Consider the following 14,633-nt stretch of genomic DNA (forward strand, 5'->3'; position numbering starts at 1 on the left):
AAAATAATTTTTAGGTGAGTTGAAGACTTAAATGTGATTATCAAAACTGCAATATTTTCAGAAGATGATATAGGAAGATATATTTAAAACCTTGCAACAGAGAAAGATTCCCTAAGCCAGACACAACAAGCACAAACCATACAGCAAAGATTGAGGGACTCAACTATATTCAAATCAAGGTTTTTCTGTTCAGAAAAGGCATATAAAGACAAAAAAAAGACACACAGAAAAAGTAAAAAAGACAAGCCATAAACTGAAAGAAGATAATTGCAAAACATGTAATAATCAAATAGTTATTTTTCAGAATATATAAATATATGAGTCAATAAGAGAAGGTACACAATTAAAAAATAGCCAAAGGACACAAATGAAGAAGAGGAAGCAGGAGTGACCAACACATACAAATCAAAATCACAGTGAAATAAAATTCCAAACTCATTATGTTGGCAAAAATTAGTTTGACAATACTACATAGCAAAGACATGGAGCAACTACAATTCTTATACATTGCCAAAGGTGTTAGAAATGAATACAATTAGATTGAAAAGCAATTTTGTATTACCAAATAAAGCTGCGTATAAGCATACATGAAAGTCTGAGCAATTCCACTTTTAGGGATATCCCTAGAAAAACCCCAGAGCATGTCTACCAGGTGATAGCTATCTACCCTACACAGATGGCATGTGTTGGCAGCATTGCTTATAAAAACATAGCGGAGTAAACATTCCAAACGTTTGTCAATGAAATAACATAAACAATGGAAGTGAATGACCTACAACTTCATGCATTAGCATGAATGAATCTTAAAATCAAAATTCTGCAAAAATACATAAATAAGCCATAGTACAGTATGTACCATATTATCTCATAAAATGCAAAAGCAGGCAAAATTGAACATAGATAATTTTAAACTATAAAAAGGAAGGCAACAATTTATACAAATTTCAAGTTCATGGTTACCTTTGAGGTGGGGAGAGAGGAAAAGTGATAAGTAAGGAATGAACATACAAGAGGGCTTAAGGTCCTGGTAATCTTCTATTTCTCAAGGCTGTTTTGGAACATGGGTATCTACTATTTTTCTTTAAACTGCATATATATATATATATTCATACATATATATACTGTTTTAAGTATAATATACATAATAACAAATGATAAAAGTATGTGTAGGACAAATTAATGTCTTCAGCACATTGAACCATATGAATCACTAAGAAAAACTCTAAATTGACATTAGAAAAACATGAGGAGAATAATAATAAGGTAGTATTTTTCATCTATAAAATTAAAAATTTTATTTTTTTAGGAAATTGCCTATGGTTGTAATAGAGGCAGGAGACAGTCAAATGCTGCCCAGGTCATTACGCACAGGGGGCTTGACTAAACATGCCCACAGTGAGAAAAATCCCGTCCTTTAACACATCTACAGTAAGGAAAATAAATCAATGTGGAGTGGCTCAAACTAAGGACCAGCATGTGCACTGGAAGTATAGGGTGGATCTACCAGGAATGCGCACCTTATGCAGTGGGGGCATCAGGCCTCTTCAGCTCATGTGTGGTGGCCTGGTATTCAGTTTTTGTAAAGTGGAAAACCTGCATACAGGACCCCTCTTTTTGTTGAGAGCTTTCCTTTCGCTTAATAAATTCCGCCCTCCTCACCTTTCAATACGTCTGCGTGCCTAATTTTTCCTGGTTGTGAGACAAGAACCCAGATTTAGCTGAAGTAAGGAGCAAAAAATCCTGTATCACTGCGGTAACCCATACGGGGACATGAGGAAGGGTGAGTTAAATGCAGACCCAAAAATCTCATTCCCTTTTGTTACTGAGCTTTCTCATCCTCAGATATTTTCTGAGGGTAGGGCAAACTGGCCCCCCTGCAAGGGGTTGGGAATGTCAGCCTCAGTTCAACCCAGTCTTTTCTATGGATTTTCCTTCTTTTGCAGGGGGACTGTAATAGCACCTATATTTTCTCTTACAATATTTGAGGTGTTCCAACCCCACCCCAGTGGCCACAGGTGTATGCACAAGATGGATGGGCAAACAGCTGCTCCCCGCACCCTCATCTTCCCTCCCTGCTAGGGTGCATGACTGTGTCTGCTGCCTGTGTATGTGGCATCCAATGGCCATGCAGGACAGGACTGAGCCATAGCCACTGCCCGAGCCCCAGGGCAATCTCAGGGGCCTAGGCCCTGCATGGCTGGCTGGCCAGTGTCCCCCACCATATGTCCACAGAGTCTTCCCCTCCCCCACTGAGGGGTCCAGCTTGGACTGACAGCAATTAAAAGTTTCTCTGCCTGTTGTAGAAACTCATTTGCATAACTGTAAGAGATTCTTCCCCCAGGCATCTTCTGTGGCGCACTTAAGCTGTTTTTTCTTTTCTCCACCTTGTCAGTAGTTAACACAGCCCTGCATTTAATCTGTTAGTTTTTTTCTTTTTTTCTTTTCTCCACCAGGTCACAAGTTGGTGGGTTGGTGTGAAAGTAGTTGTGTTTTTTGCCATTACTTAGAATGATGGGGACCATGATTGCTTTTGTACCAACTTAATAGCACATCTCTGTGAGTAGTGGGAGCTTCTATAGCTATACCAGAGGTTTTTTCCCTCTTGGAAGGCATCTTATTAGACCAGGACCCCAATTACAGGATACCCTTTTTTCCTCCCTTGTTTGAGAAGGACTCAATTCTACAGTTTCACCTTAGCATTCAGCTTAGGATAAGGAGGCAACAGCCAAGCTGTCAAGGGGCACCTGGAGCTTGATGAGTCTGTGCTCCCCCACCAAGGCAGTTCTTTTGTCCCAAACTCAATTCCAAGCTTCGGATTGAAGCCCTAGGAAAGAAAAATGGATCTGATGGATTCACAGGCAGATGACAACAGAATTTAAAAGACACATCACATGTGAGTATGACTAATTCCTGTCTATTAAGCCAGGCCTCCCACTTCATGAATAAAGGTCATGCTAGTATCCATGGCATAAATGAGGTCTAGGGAATTTGAAGGCTACCGACAGCAGAGAGAAAGGCAGTGTGTGAGGAAGTGTAGATATTCACACTCCCAGACCTCCTGTTAGTATGGGTGAAAATCACATTGACACTCATGGGCAGTGCCCTGTCAAGGTCACTGGGACTTGGGGATATAAGGACAGAAGAAGTAAAGAGGACAGTTTTTCCTTCTCCCCCTCACATACCCAGGGTATTTACTAGGAAGAGAAAAGAAACAGATGCCTGCCTCCTCTCTTTCTAGATGAGTAGCCATTCATCTTCAGTCTATCCCCATTTCAAATGCATTCTGAAACCCTGGAGATCCTTTGAAGAAAAAAATCCTTCTTTTGTTCCTTTTTCCTCCTCTGTTTACTCTTCACAAATGGGTAATTGTGTCTTTGCACTATAAGACACTCACCTCAGATGCATCCTCCAAACTGAGAAAAGTTAATGTCCCAAACTTTAACTGGCTTGCTTAGAACTGAGCTCGGGGGAAAGGAACCCAGAAACCTGACATGCCAGCTAAAGGGTAAAAGCTTTTTTTTGCCAGTTGGACTTTTGACCTCTCTTTCCCTCTTGCAAACTGGTAAAAGGAATGATAAGAATCACTGTTTAAATTCTCTGTAAAGTTATGATTAATGAAAAAGAATTTATGAAGTTGGCCTTAAGCTGTAGCCAACCTGGTGTCTTCATTGAGGCTTATTGGTTTCAGCCGTAAGGTAACTTTTGGTAAAGTTCAAGAGCCAGAAATATTGGCCACTATACTGTGGCCAAAATTGGGTAATAAGTGATTTAAAAGGATTTTCTTAAAGAACACTCAACTTAATTAAAAGTGTACATGTGAGTTATAGGTACACTTAAAAGGCCTTTATGTTTTTCTCTTCTTGGATCTTGTTTTGCTGGAAAAAGATTTTTTCTCAGTCAACTGAATTACTCTTCTCCACCTTGTCTTGCCATTCTTAATGCATGCATGAGAGGGCCTAAGATAACTTCTGACGCCATAGGACTCTTTGGGGAAAACAGAAAAGGCGGCATGGATTTCATTTTGGCAAAAACCTCTGTTTTCCTCATGGAACCCTAGGAATTGGAGATGGATAAATCCCTCTCAAAATCTCTTTTTGTCTTCCAGCTATACCTGTTTATTAGGCCCCAGAAATGGCATGTTTTCCTAGCCCTGCTCTTAAAGGGCCCCACCTAAAGGCCAATAATTCAATTAGAAGATTGACAAATGAAAAATCTTATAACTACTGGATTTTCTCCTGTTTGTCTGTGTAGCTATATATGTGTTGTGTGTGATGTCTATAAAAAAAGAGCTCTAATTAATTGGCTCAAAGGAAAATAAGTGTTTAGATCAAATATATTTTGAAGGAAAGATAAAAGCTGTAATATCTTTTAGTTCATATGACTTTAATCTTTGACAAATAAAAACAGTCTTAAAGATTATGGGTAAAATGCAAATGTCATTAAAATATAAATAGGTGGTCTAAATTATGCAAGTCAGATCCTAGATTTGCTAAATGTTTTAAGGTTGTAAACTGCTTCTTCAGCCTTTGAAATCTGTTCGACTTATCAGCTTTACAACTTGGTAAGGCCTGGGGACATATGGAATTAACCACACCCTTAACTATGCTGGAAGGAATCAAACTTTATTGGCACCTAGTGCGTAATTAAAACAACTTACCAGGCTTTACACTAAAACTAAAAAGTGCTAAGAGTTACCATTATAACATGTAATTGAGACCACTGAAAATGGATTTCCATGCAAGATGTGTAAGAACAGTAAAATTTGTTTTTATTAAAAGATTATAAGAAGGCATGCAAAGGTAACATTTTTGCCTAGGGTTAAAGGATTGTCTTAAATTACATAAGATAAAACTAAACGTTTAAACAAGTTGTGCAGGGTTTCTAAATATTACTCTTGCAAAAGAAATTCCATGTGTGAACATTGACTAAATTCCAAAGGGTATTATATGGTTTTTCTGTAAATTGAGCATTGAAATAAAAGCACAACAAAGTTATCTTAAGGTATAAATCTGCTCTTTAGCAGGATTTGTAAAGTGTTATAAAAGGTTTATAAGAATCTTACCTCATGGTCAAACTGGTTAGGATTGGATAGAATTGTCTGTAAGATTTCATTTAAAAACTTGGGTTGATATGAATAGCAAACTAATTTAAGGGTAAAATTTGGCTTTCTCTCCCTTTTACAAGATTTTCATGTAATAGTAAAAGATAATGAAAGATTTCTGTTTGCCTTGCAGATAGACTGCTAAGTGAAAGCAAGAGAAGACAGGAGACAAATTGTTTGGAAATCTAAGTCTTCCCTTTTAATGAGTAAAAGCTTTTGCCTTGTTTCAAAATTGTTGAGTCATCATTTTGGCAAAATAAATAATTTATGGTAATCTGAAATTCTATTTCATACCATCAAGTGTTTTAAACCTCAAACATATTTAACAGGCTTCCAAAAATCAAATTTCAGCTTCAAGCTTGTCTTTCCTGTCTGCTAGCTTTTGGATGCTACAGACGGCCCCTAGAGCATCCAGATGAAAGGTAAACAGAATTACCTGACATGTTTAGGTACAGGGGATTGCCTAAATGATATTTAATCTTATTCAAGTTATATTTTAGTGAATAATATTAAGTTCCAAAATTGTCTGAGATTTCTAAAATTCTAATGTCTAATTTTATGCTATTAATCAAAATGAAGTGTGTTATGTTAAATTATTGTAAACCACAGAGATAACCAAGTTTTTTTTGTCAATCGTGTTTTAGACTGTAGTTACCCTGGGCAGTTGGTTATTCACAGACAATTGGTGTCCTGTTTTGATCCGCTTCAAAAGATGGTTTATAATCAGCTACAGAACTTTGTCAAGTGCTCTCAGATGCAGTTAGCTGATAACTTTGGAGACTGTGACACTGGAATAAAGAAAAAATGTACAGGACTCATGAAAAGCTGAAATGTTCATGAATATCAAGCAGAACTAGAGTTAACTGAACTAATAGAAAACTGAAATAATCTTTTTTTAACTTTTGCTTAAAACATTGCTGGTCTTTGTTTTGTTTTTTCAGAGTCAAGGAAACTTTCATTTTGAGATATTTACAGTCTTTGATAATTGAGTAAGGTAGACTCCTGTGAACAAAATTTGGAGCATATTTGTCTCTCTCTGCCTGATTCCTCTAGAATTTGGAATCTATCTGTGAGTATCCTTCACTTATGGCAATATGGTTGTTTGCATCAGTGCAATAAGAATCCATTTTCTTTTGCAACAGGATGCAATTGGAGCAACTGGTTGTATTAGTTCATTTTCATACTGCTGATAAAGATATACCCAAATTTATATTTAATTTATAAAGAAAGACGTTTAATGGACTCACAGTTCCATGTGGCTGGAGAGGCCTCACACTTATGGTGGAAGGTGAAAGGGACATCTTATACAGTGGCAGGCAAGAGAATGAGAACCAAATGAAAGGGGTTTCCCCTTATAAAACCATCAGATCTCATGAGACTTATTCACTACCTTGAGAACAGTATGGGGGAAACCACCTCCATGATTCAATTATCTCCCACTGGGTCCCTCCCGTAACAGCTGGGAATTATAGGATTTACAATTTGAAATGAGATTTGAAGGACACAGCCAAGCCATATCACTGGTGTTTTACCAAGGTTTTGATTGGAAAGGTATGCTTTACTCTAAAGAATCAAGCTTGACTTGCAGAGTCAATAAAAGCCCCTTAGGAAAACTGGCCTCATACCTTGTCTACACAGTCCCTGCACAGGGTTCCTAACTAGTGGTGAGTAAATAATGTCACTTTCTAACAGGACTAGGAACCCCATATTCTTGGGACCTCAAGAAGAGAGGAATTCACCCAACTCACAGGTGTTTGAGGACACAAACCCATGGCTAGGCTGAGCTTTAAAAAGTCCTATGTGAGATTCCTTGAGGAACAAAGTTCCATCACAGCAAATTTAAGAAGCCTATGTAAAAATAAATATCCTTGCTGCACTTTGGGCAAATAAGCAGGCCAAGTATAAGACTAAGTTTATTTTGCAAACAACTTAGTCCTATCATGATTTGTTTTCAATAAAAATGAGGACTAGAGAGAGAAATTATGTTTCAAAACTTATCATATGTTTGTCATTAAATTCTAGATTCATCAGTAGTTTTTAAGTTTTTCACCTACATTTTAAACTAACCCTGCTTATTCCTGTGAACCAACTAGTGATCTCCAGCTGCCACTCAGAAGAAACAAAATCTTTATCAATATTTTAGTTCTGGGAAATTATCCTGCAAATCCTGCTAGGTGACAGGAATAAATAGGGTGCCTACAACCTGGAGGTTTCCTTTTTGGGAAAATAAGACCAAGGGAGCCAACCAAAGCCAAGCCCCATGCACCCAAATCTTAGCATGCATAACTATAGCCACTAATTATCTGGATGTGCTGGCAGCCTCAAGATTTTTGAGCTGTACATATCCACCATTTTTGTTTCATTTGCTACATATCTTCTAATAACACAGTTTGTCTCTTCTCACCTTCAGGCCATCAAACTCCAAATGATCATGCAACAGGAGCCTCAAACCATAGCCCCCTTTTACTGGGGACCCTTAGATAGGCCTCTGAGGGAGATCTGACTGCTGTTTGCTCAAAACAGTGCCTCCTGTCAGCAGGAAGCAGTTAAGATTAGTCATTGTCCTTATCCTTATTCTAATGACAGTTAGAGGTACTTCGTTAGACAGGGGAGTGGTAGAGGGAGGAGACAGCCAAATGCCGCCCAGGTCATTGTGCACCAGGGGCTTGGCTAAACATCCCCACAGTGAAAAATTCTGTCCCTTAACACATACACAGTAAGGGAAATAGATCAATAAATCAATGCGGACTTGCTCAGACTAAGCGCCCACATGGACACTGGAAGGACAGGTTGAAACCACTAGGAATTTGCACCTTATGCAGGGGAGTTGGCTGGGCCTCTTCAGCTTGTGTGTGGTGGCCTGGTATTCAATTTTTGTAAAGTGGAAAACCTGCATGCAAGACCTCTTTTTTGCTGAGAGCTTTCATTTTGCTTAGTAAATTTCACCCACCTCACCTTTCAGTGTGCCCATGTGCCTATTTTTTTTTCTTTGGTGCTGAGACTTGAACCTGGATTCAGCTGAATTAAGGAGCAAAAAATCCTGCATCAGTTGTTGGGGGGATTGTATAATAGCTACTCTTACCATTCATAACAAAATAAATTGGTACAAACTTTCTAAAAATAATATATTTCTATAGTTTTATTCATTTACTTCTAGGACTGTATATATATAAAAATGTTTATTACAGGATTATTTATAATGTTTATAAGAGCAAAATATTGGAAACAATCTAAAAGTCCAGTAATACAGAGAGGAAATAATAAATTATGACATAGCAATGTGATAGAATATTGAATAACATATAAAAGTCGTGACTTAGTAGAATAAAGCAATGGGAACTTCTAATGATATATTAAATTTTAGAAGTCAGATACCAAATTGTTTTTACAATAAGATACAGCTTAAAAAATAACTCCTCAATAATTAAATGTGTTTGTGTATATATATTAAATTTACATGGAAAAAATGATAAAAGGAACTATCCTAAAACATTAACAATGGTAATCTCTGGGTGATTAGATCTTGGCTAATTTTATTACAGTTCGCTAAATGTTTCTGCAATTTCTCTTTTTCTACAAGAGTATGTACTATTTTATGATCAGAAAAAATAAATTCATTAAGTCTTAAAGGTTTATGAGTAATTCCCATGTGTAAAAGGCTTTGAAAAATGTGGTGAGGGATACAAATATGTCTCGGATTGTCTCAAAAGTCCACTGGCTCAAGAAAAGAGTAAGGCTAGTTGAGAACATGCAGAGTGCCCAGTTAAACCTACCAGGTGCCACCATGGAAACCCTGGTAAGAGAGAAAGCCCTCATCTGGTTGAAGAGGCTGAAGATGGGGTAGGAAGACCCTGCTTTGTAGAAATTTAAGCGTGTGTGTGGATAAGCATGTATAAATGGAGAAAACATATGCTTTAATCTATTCTGTGTTATGGACATCTAGGCCTGTGTGTGTGCATACATGCATGTAGGTGGGCTTTTATTTAAACAGAGAACGAGGTTTCCTGGAAAAAGTAAATAATTATACCAAAATATTCCCTTTCCATTATTTATGGGCCTTGTTTCACACATCTAGATTACCTATTTTTAAATTAATCCTTCATTCAGAAGTTTGTATTTTTTTAAAATTGATAACCTAAATAAACCTTTCTTTTCCTTAAAAAAAAGTGAACGTTCTTCCTTAACAGCAATATGAGCATGATATTTAAAGTTACAAATACTGCATGCAGTATTTCTTCGTGTTGACTATGAAAATCACATATTAATTAAATGAGCTACCCAGTCCTTGGTAACTCAAAGAAATGTAACTTATTTTTACAATTTATATTATAGGGAAAAATAACTCTGAGGTGACAAATACCCTTAGGTTGAAAATAGAATCTCCTTCTTGTAACTGATTAAAGTGGAGTCATGTTTGTTTTTACCAATGCAGTGGAATAATAAACACATGGAAGTCAGTCCCATAGTAATGTTTGTTATACAAACAAATGATAATATACATCAGTATATTGACTATCTACTGTAGGTTAGTTCACAGCCAAATTCCAATCAATGAACATTTATCTATCTGCTATATTGAGGAACATGTGCTAGACTCTGGGGCTGTGGAAAAGTTTGGGGTTAGGAGTTTTTGGTATAGGCATGGGGAAGGTCAATTTCTGAGAAGGGGACTGATGTGCCAATGATTTCTTAAGGAAATGCTCCCAGGGCAGAGGGTGGGGAGCAGTGGAAATTTCAGGCCAAGTCTCAGAAAGGAATAGATTCAGCCTAATCCTCAGAGGTGCCCTGGAATGTAAAGGACTATCCCAACCTGAGGCAAGGGTTCCTGTCAGTCAGCCACTGGCTAAAACCACCCCCCAGGGAAGGTAAACTCCCTGGCACTCCTTGAATTCTGTCTTTGGGATCCAGCTGCTATAATAGCTTGAGTCTATAGGAAGAAGAGGATTTGCAGGGGACTATTGAAGAAAAAAGGACACTGACCCAGGACTTCAAGTAGCATTCCAACAGTGTCTCCTCCAGAAAGTATAGAGGAGAGAAGAGGAAAGAGACGAGCTCAGACACAGCCTTCACCCTCAGGTTGATTACAGCTAATGATGGAAGTGAGAGAAAGAGAAATAACTAAGGCTGTAGGGTGGTGAGATGACCCCAGCTTGGGCAAAAAACTAAGGCTGTGCTCTGACCCCTGAGTTAGTGAGCTTCTCCCTGAAATGTTCTTTCTCTTCTGTCCATCAAGGACCACAGGATACTTATAGGTTTGTTTTGACCACCAAGAAGATACCTGGATGTTTAAGTACTTAATAGGCTGTAAAATTCTAGATAGCAAGTCATATTAATTATGATACTAGATGGAATAGAAGTCACATGCTCACTGAAAGCACATACCATATGCTATGAGAACCCAGAGGGTGGACAGTGGGAGCAGAATTCGAGTTGTTGTTGTTGTTGTTTTGAGACAGGCTCTCACTCTGTCACCCAGACTGGAGTGCAGTGGTGCAATCACAGTTCACTACAGACTCGACATCCTAGGCTCAAGCGATACTGTCACCTCAGCCTCCCAAGTAGTGGGGACCACAGGTGCATGCTACTAAACCTGGCTAATTTTTGTACTTTTATAGAGATGGGGTCCTGCTAGGTTGCCCAGGCTGGTCTTGAACTTCTGGGCTCAAAAGATTCACCTGCCTCAGCCTCCCAAAGTGTTAGGATTACAGGCCTGCATCACTACTCCCAGCCTGGAGTTGGTTCTTAAAGGATGAATAACAGGTTGAGAGCAAATTAAAGAGAAAAGAAGGAATTCCAAGTGATATGGTTTGGCTCTGTGTCTCCACCCAAATCTCATCTTGAATTGCAATCCCCACATGTCAAGGGCGGGACCTGTAATCCCCACATGTTCAGGTAAGGAAGTGATTGGATCATGGGGAGGTTTCCCGCATGCTATTCTCATGATAGTGAGTGAGTTCTCATATCTGATGGTTTTATAAGACAGTTTCCCCTGCTCTTACTGGCTCTCTCTCACCTGCCACCGTGTAAGACATGCCTGCTTTCCTGTCTGCCATGATTGTGAGTTTCCTGAGGCCTCCCCAGCCATGCAGAACTGTGAGTCAATTAAACCTCTTTTCTTTATAAATGGCCCAGTCTTGGGTATTTCTTTATAGCAGTGTGAGAACAGACTAATACACGAAGTGAAGAGAACATTATCAAAAAGACCCAGAGATATGAGGGCCCAGGACCCTGACTTTCCTTCAGTGCTCTCCTCTGCTTGGTGGGTCCTCTGTGGACATGACTAGCTTCCTGCCTGTCACTTTTTGCTTCCTGTTCCTTTTCAAACTTGCTGAACTGGGTCCCACCTCAGGGCCTCTGCTCTTGCTCTTACCTCTTTCTTGAACCCTCTTCTCCCTGGTCTTGGCATGGCTCCTTCCCTTGTTTCTTTCAGGTCTTTCCTCAAAAATCACTCCCCTGAGGGCTCCACCCAACAATGTAGCAAATGCCTGAGCAAAATTGGATCTGAAATCCAGCCACTGAGGACTGGATTAGACCTGAAATTGGAAACCTTTGTGGGGACACAATAATTACCATCTCAGTTTAAAGTCTACCCACATTTCCCCTCTGGCTAAGAGCTGAGAATTTAGACCAGTTTCCAGGAAAATTAAGAATCTGGGTTTCTCCTGATAGCTTCCCTTTGTCTTTGTTTAGAGTAAAATCATGTTCTTTGTGATTTTTTCTGTAAAATAATCTAAATGTAGTAAAGGCATTACTATTAAGCTTATTTTAAAATATTTGTACTTTTAAAAATAAAATATGACACCATTCAAAAGAAACTATATTTAGTGTAACCAGGTATATTTTAAAATAAAATTTTAAATATAGTAGATATATAACACATACACTATTAATTAAGTTTTATGATGATTTTGTGATCCCAAATGACAAGTATTGCAGAAATGTAAAGAATAGTACACATAAAAATTTTCAATTACAAAGTTATTTAATTATGGTAATAACTGACACTTGAATATTTGAATGATGAACATTTGAATAGTATCTTACAACGGGCCTTTCTTATTATTTAATCCCTGGTACAGCCCTGAGGGTAGTTATTAACATAAAGATACTGAAGTGTAGAGCTCTCAGGTAAAGTGTCAAGGGTTGTACAGCTAGTATGTGCCTAAATCAGAACACAAACCCAGTCATTCAACTCCCCACCTGTACTTCTTAGGTCAGGTTATACTGTCTCATATAGAAATTACTTTTAAATACATATTATATACATGTATATATGTATGAATATATATATTTATTTTTCTAGCAGCCTTATAGTTTATAACCTCAAACATATATAACCTCTGGCTTATATAGTTTATAAGCTCACACATAGAAGGCAAAGACCATAGCAAAATGTGGGAGACAGTAATTCTCATTGTCTCATACTCTGTTGAAGAGAGAATGCTTTGTTTGGTGGCATCCTTTATCATTGACCTTCTGACTCAACATTCTTCATTAGACCAGTCATGGACTTCAGACACAGGCCTTCTCAGCTTTTATCATGCACCGGTGGGGTATGCCTGATATCATAGCGCTACTTGAGATTGTCATTTGTTTGCTCATTTACCATTTGCCTAGAATTTACAAGAAGTGGCATGGGTTTCACCCCTAGTGATCCACTAGAAAAAATTTTGCTTGCTGTTCCTGTGACATCATGTTCTGCTGGCCTAGAGGTCTTAGTTCCAGAGGGAGGAATGCTGCCACCAGGAGACACAACAAGGATTCCATTAAACTGGAAGTTAAGATTGCCACCTGTACATTTTGGGCTCCTCCTACCTTTAAGTCAACAGGCTAAGAAGGGAGTTACAGTGTTGGCTGGGGTGATTGACCTGGACTATCAAGACAAAATCAGTCTACTACTCCATAACGGAGGTAAGGAAGAGTATGCATGGAATACAGGATATCCATTAGGGTATCTCTTAGTATTACCATGCCCTGTGATTAAGGTCAATGGGAAACTACAAAAGCCCAATCCAGGCAGGACTACCAACCACATGACCAGCTGCAGAAATGAAGACTGTAACTAGCATGAGTACTTCCTCCTCCTTTTGTTAAAAACATGTTTGTGCAGGTATACACTTGTGCTAAGAAAATATCTTCATTTGATTTCCTTGTCCTTTATCATGTGACATAAGATTCATTGACTTCATATCAGCATTTAAGTATTGTTAACTTTATGTAATAGTATTTGGGTTGGAGATTGGTGTGCTTCCAGTTGTACAAAGGATAGTTTTATTGTGTTAGGTGGAATTATGATCTTATTATTGTCTTTATTTGAAAATTATCTATAATCTCAGGAGATGTGTATGAGTTCAAGTTGACAAAGGGTGGACTTGTCATGGTTAATACTGAGTGTCAACTCGATTGGATTGAAGGATACAAAGTATAGATCCTGGGTGTGTCTGTGAGGGTGTAGCCAAAGGAGAATAACATTTGAGTCAGTGGGCTGGGGAAGGCAGACTCACCCTTAATCTGGTGGGCACAATCTAATCAGCTGCCAGCGAATATAAAGCAGGCAGAAAAATGTGAAAAGGCTAGACCGGCCTAGCCTCCCAGCCTACATCTTTCTCCCATGCTGGATACTTCCTGCACTCAAACATCAGACTCCAGGCTCTTCAGCTTTGAGACTCGGATTGGCTCTCCTTGCTCCTCAAGCTTGCAGACAGCCTGTTGTAGGACCTTGTGATCATGTAAGTTAATACTTAATAAACTCCCCTTTATATATATATAAAGGGGAGTGTGTATATATATATACACACACACACACACATACACATATCCCATTACCTTGTATATATGTGTGTGTGTATATATATGTATATAGAAATGTGTGTGTGTGTGTGTGTGTGTGTATATATCCTATTACTTCCGTCCCTCTAGGGAACCCTGAATAATGCAGTGTCTCATGACTCTTGTTATCACATACTATGGCTCTAACTCTGCCAAGTATTTGCATCTTGAGTATAGATAAAAGGTAAACGTCTCCCTCTTTTCCACCTTCAAATGCATACAAATCTCAAGGCAGGGGAGGGGATGGGTGACCAAATTCGGGTAATTATTAGTTATTGATTACTTCCTCTATATCAGTGTATATTCACTGGTTTTTTTATCTACATTATCTCATTTTCATTCTCAAATAAACCCATGTGTTATCTATTTTACAGATAAAGAAATTGGTAACAAAAATCTGAACCTAGGCCTATCCAATGCCAATATTAATTATCTCTGCACTAGAGTACACCTGGACTTTAAGTTTAGAGTTCAAAGATTGCTCATTCGTCTCTTTCTCCATTCCTTGGTAAATATTAAGTACCAATGGTAAGTGATACCAGCACCAGAATCATAATAACTAGGAAGTGATATTGACCTCTGAGGATTAAAAAATATATCAGGAAAAAAATAGGTAGAGTCACCTTAAAGAAACGGACTGAATATTAGACCTGCAAAACTTACTTCAACATAATTAAATACATGAACATATAAAAAATGTATC

Source organism: Theropithecus gelada, chromosome 4 (assembly GCF_003255815.1).
Source record: "Theropithecus gelada isolate Dixy chromosome 4, Tgel_1.0, whole genome shotgun sequence".
In the NCBI taxonomy this organism is placed as follows: domain Eukaryota; kingdom Metazoa; phylum Chordata; class Mammalia; order Primates; family Cercopithecidae; genus Theropithecus; species Theropithecus gelada.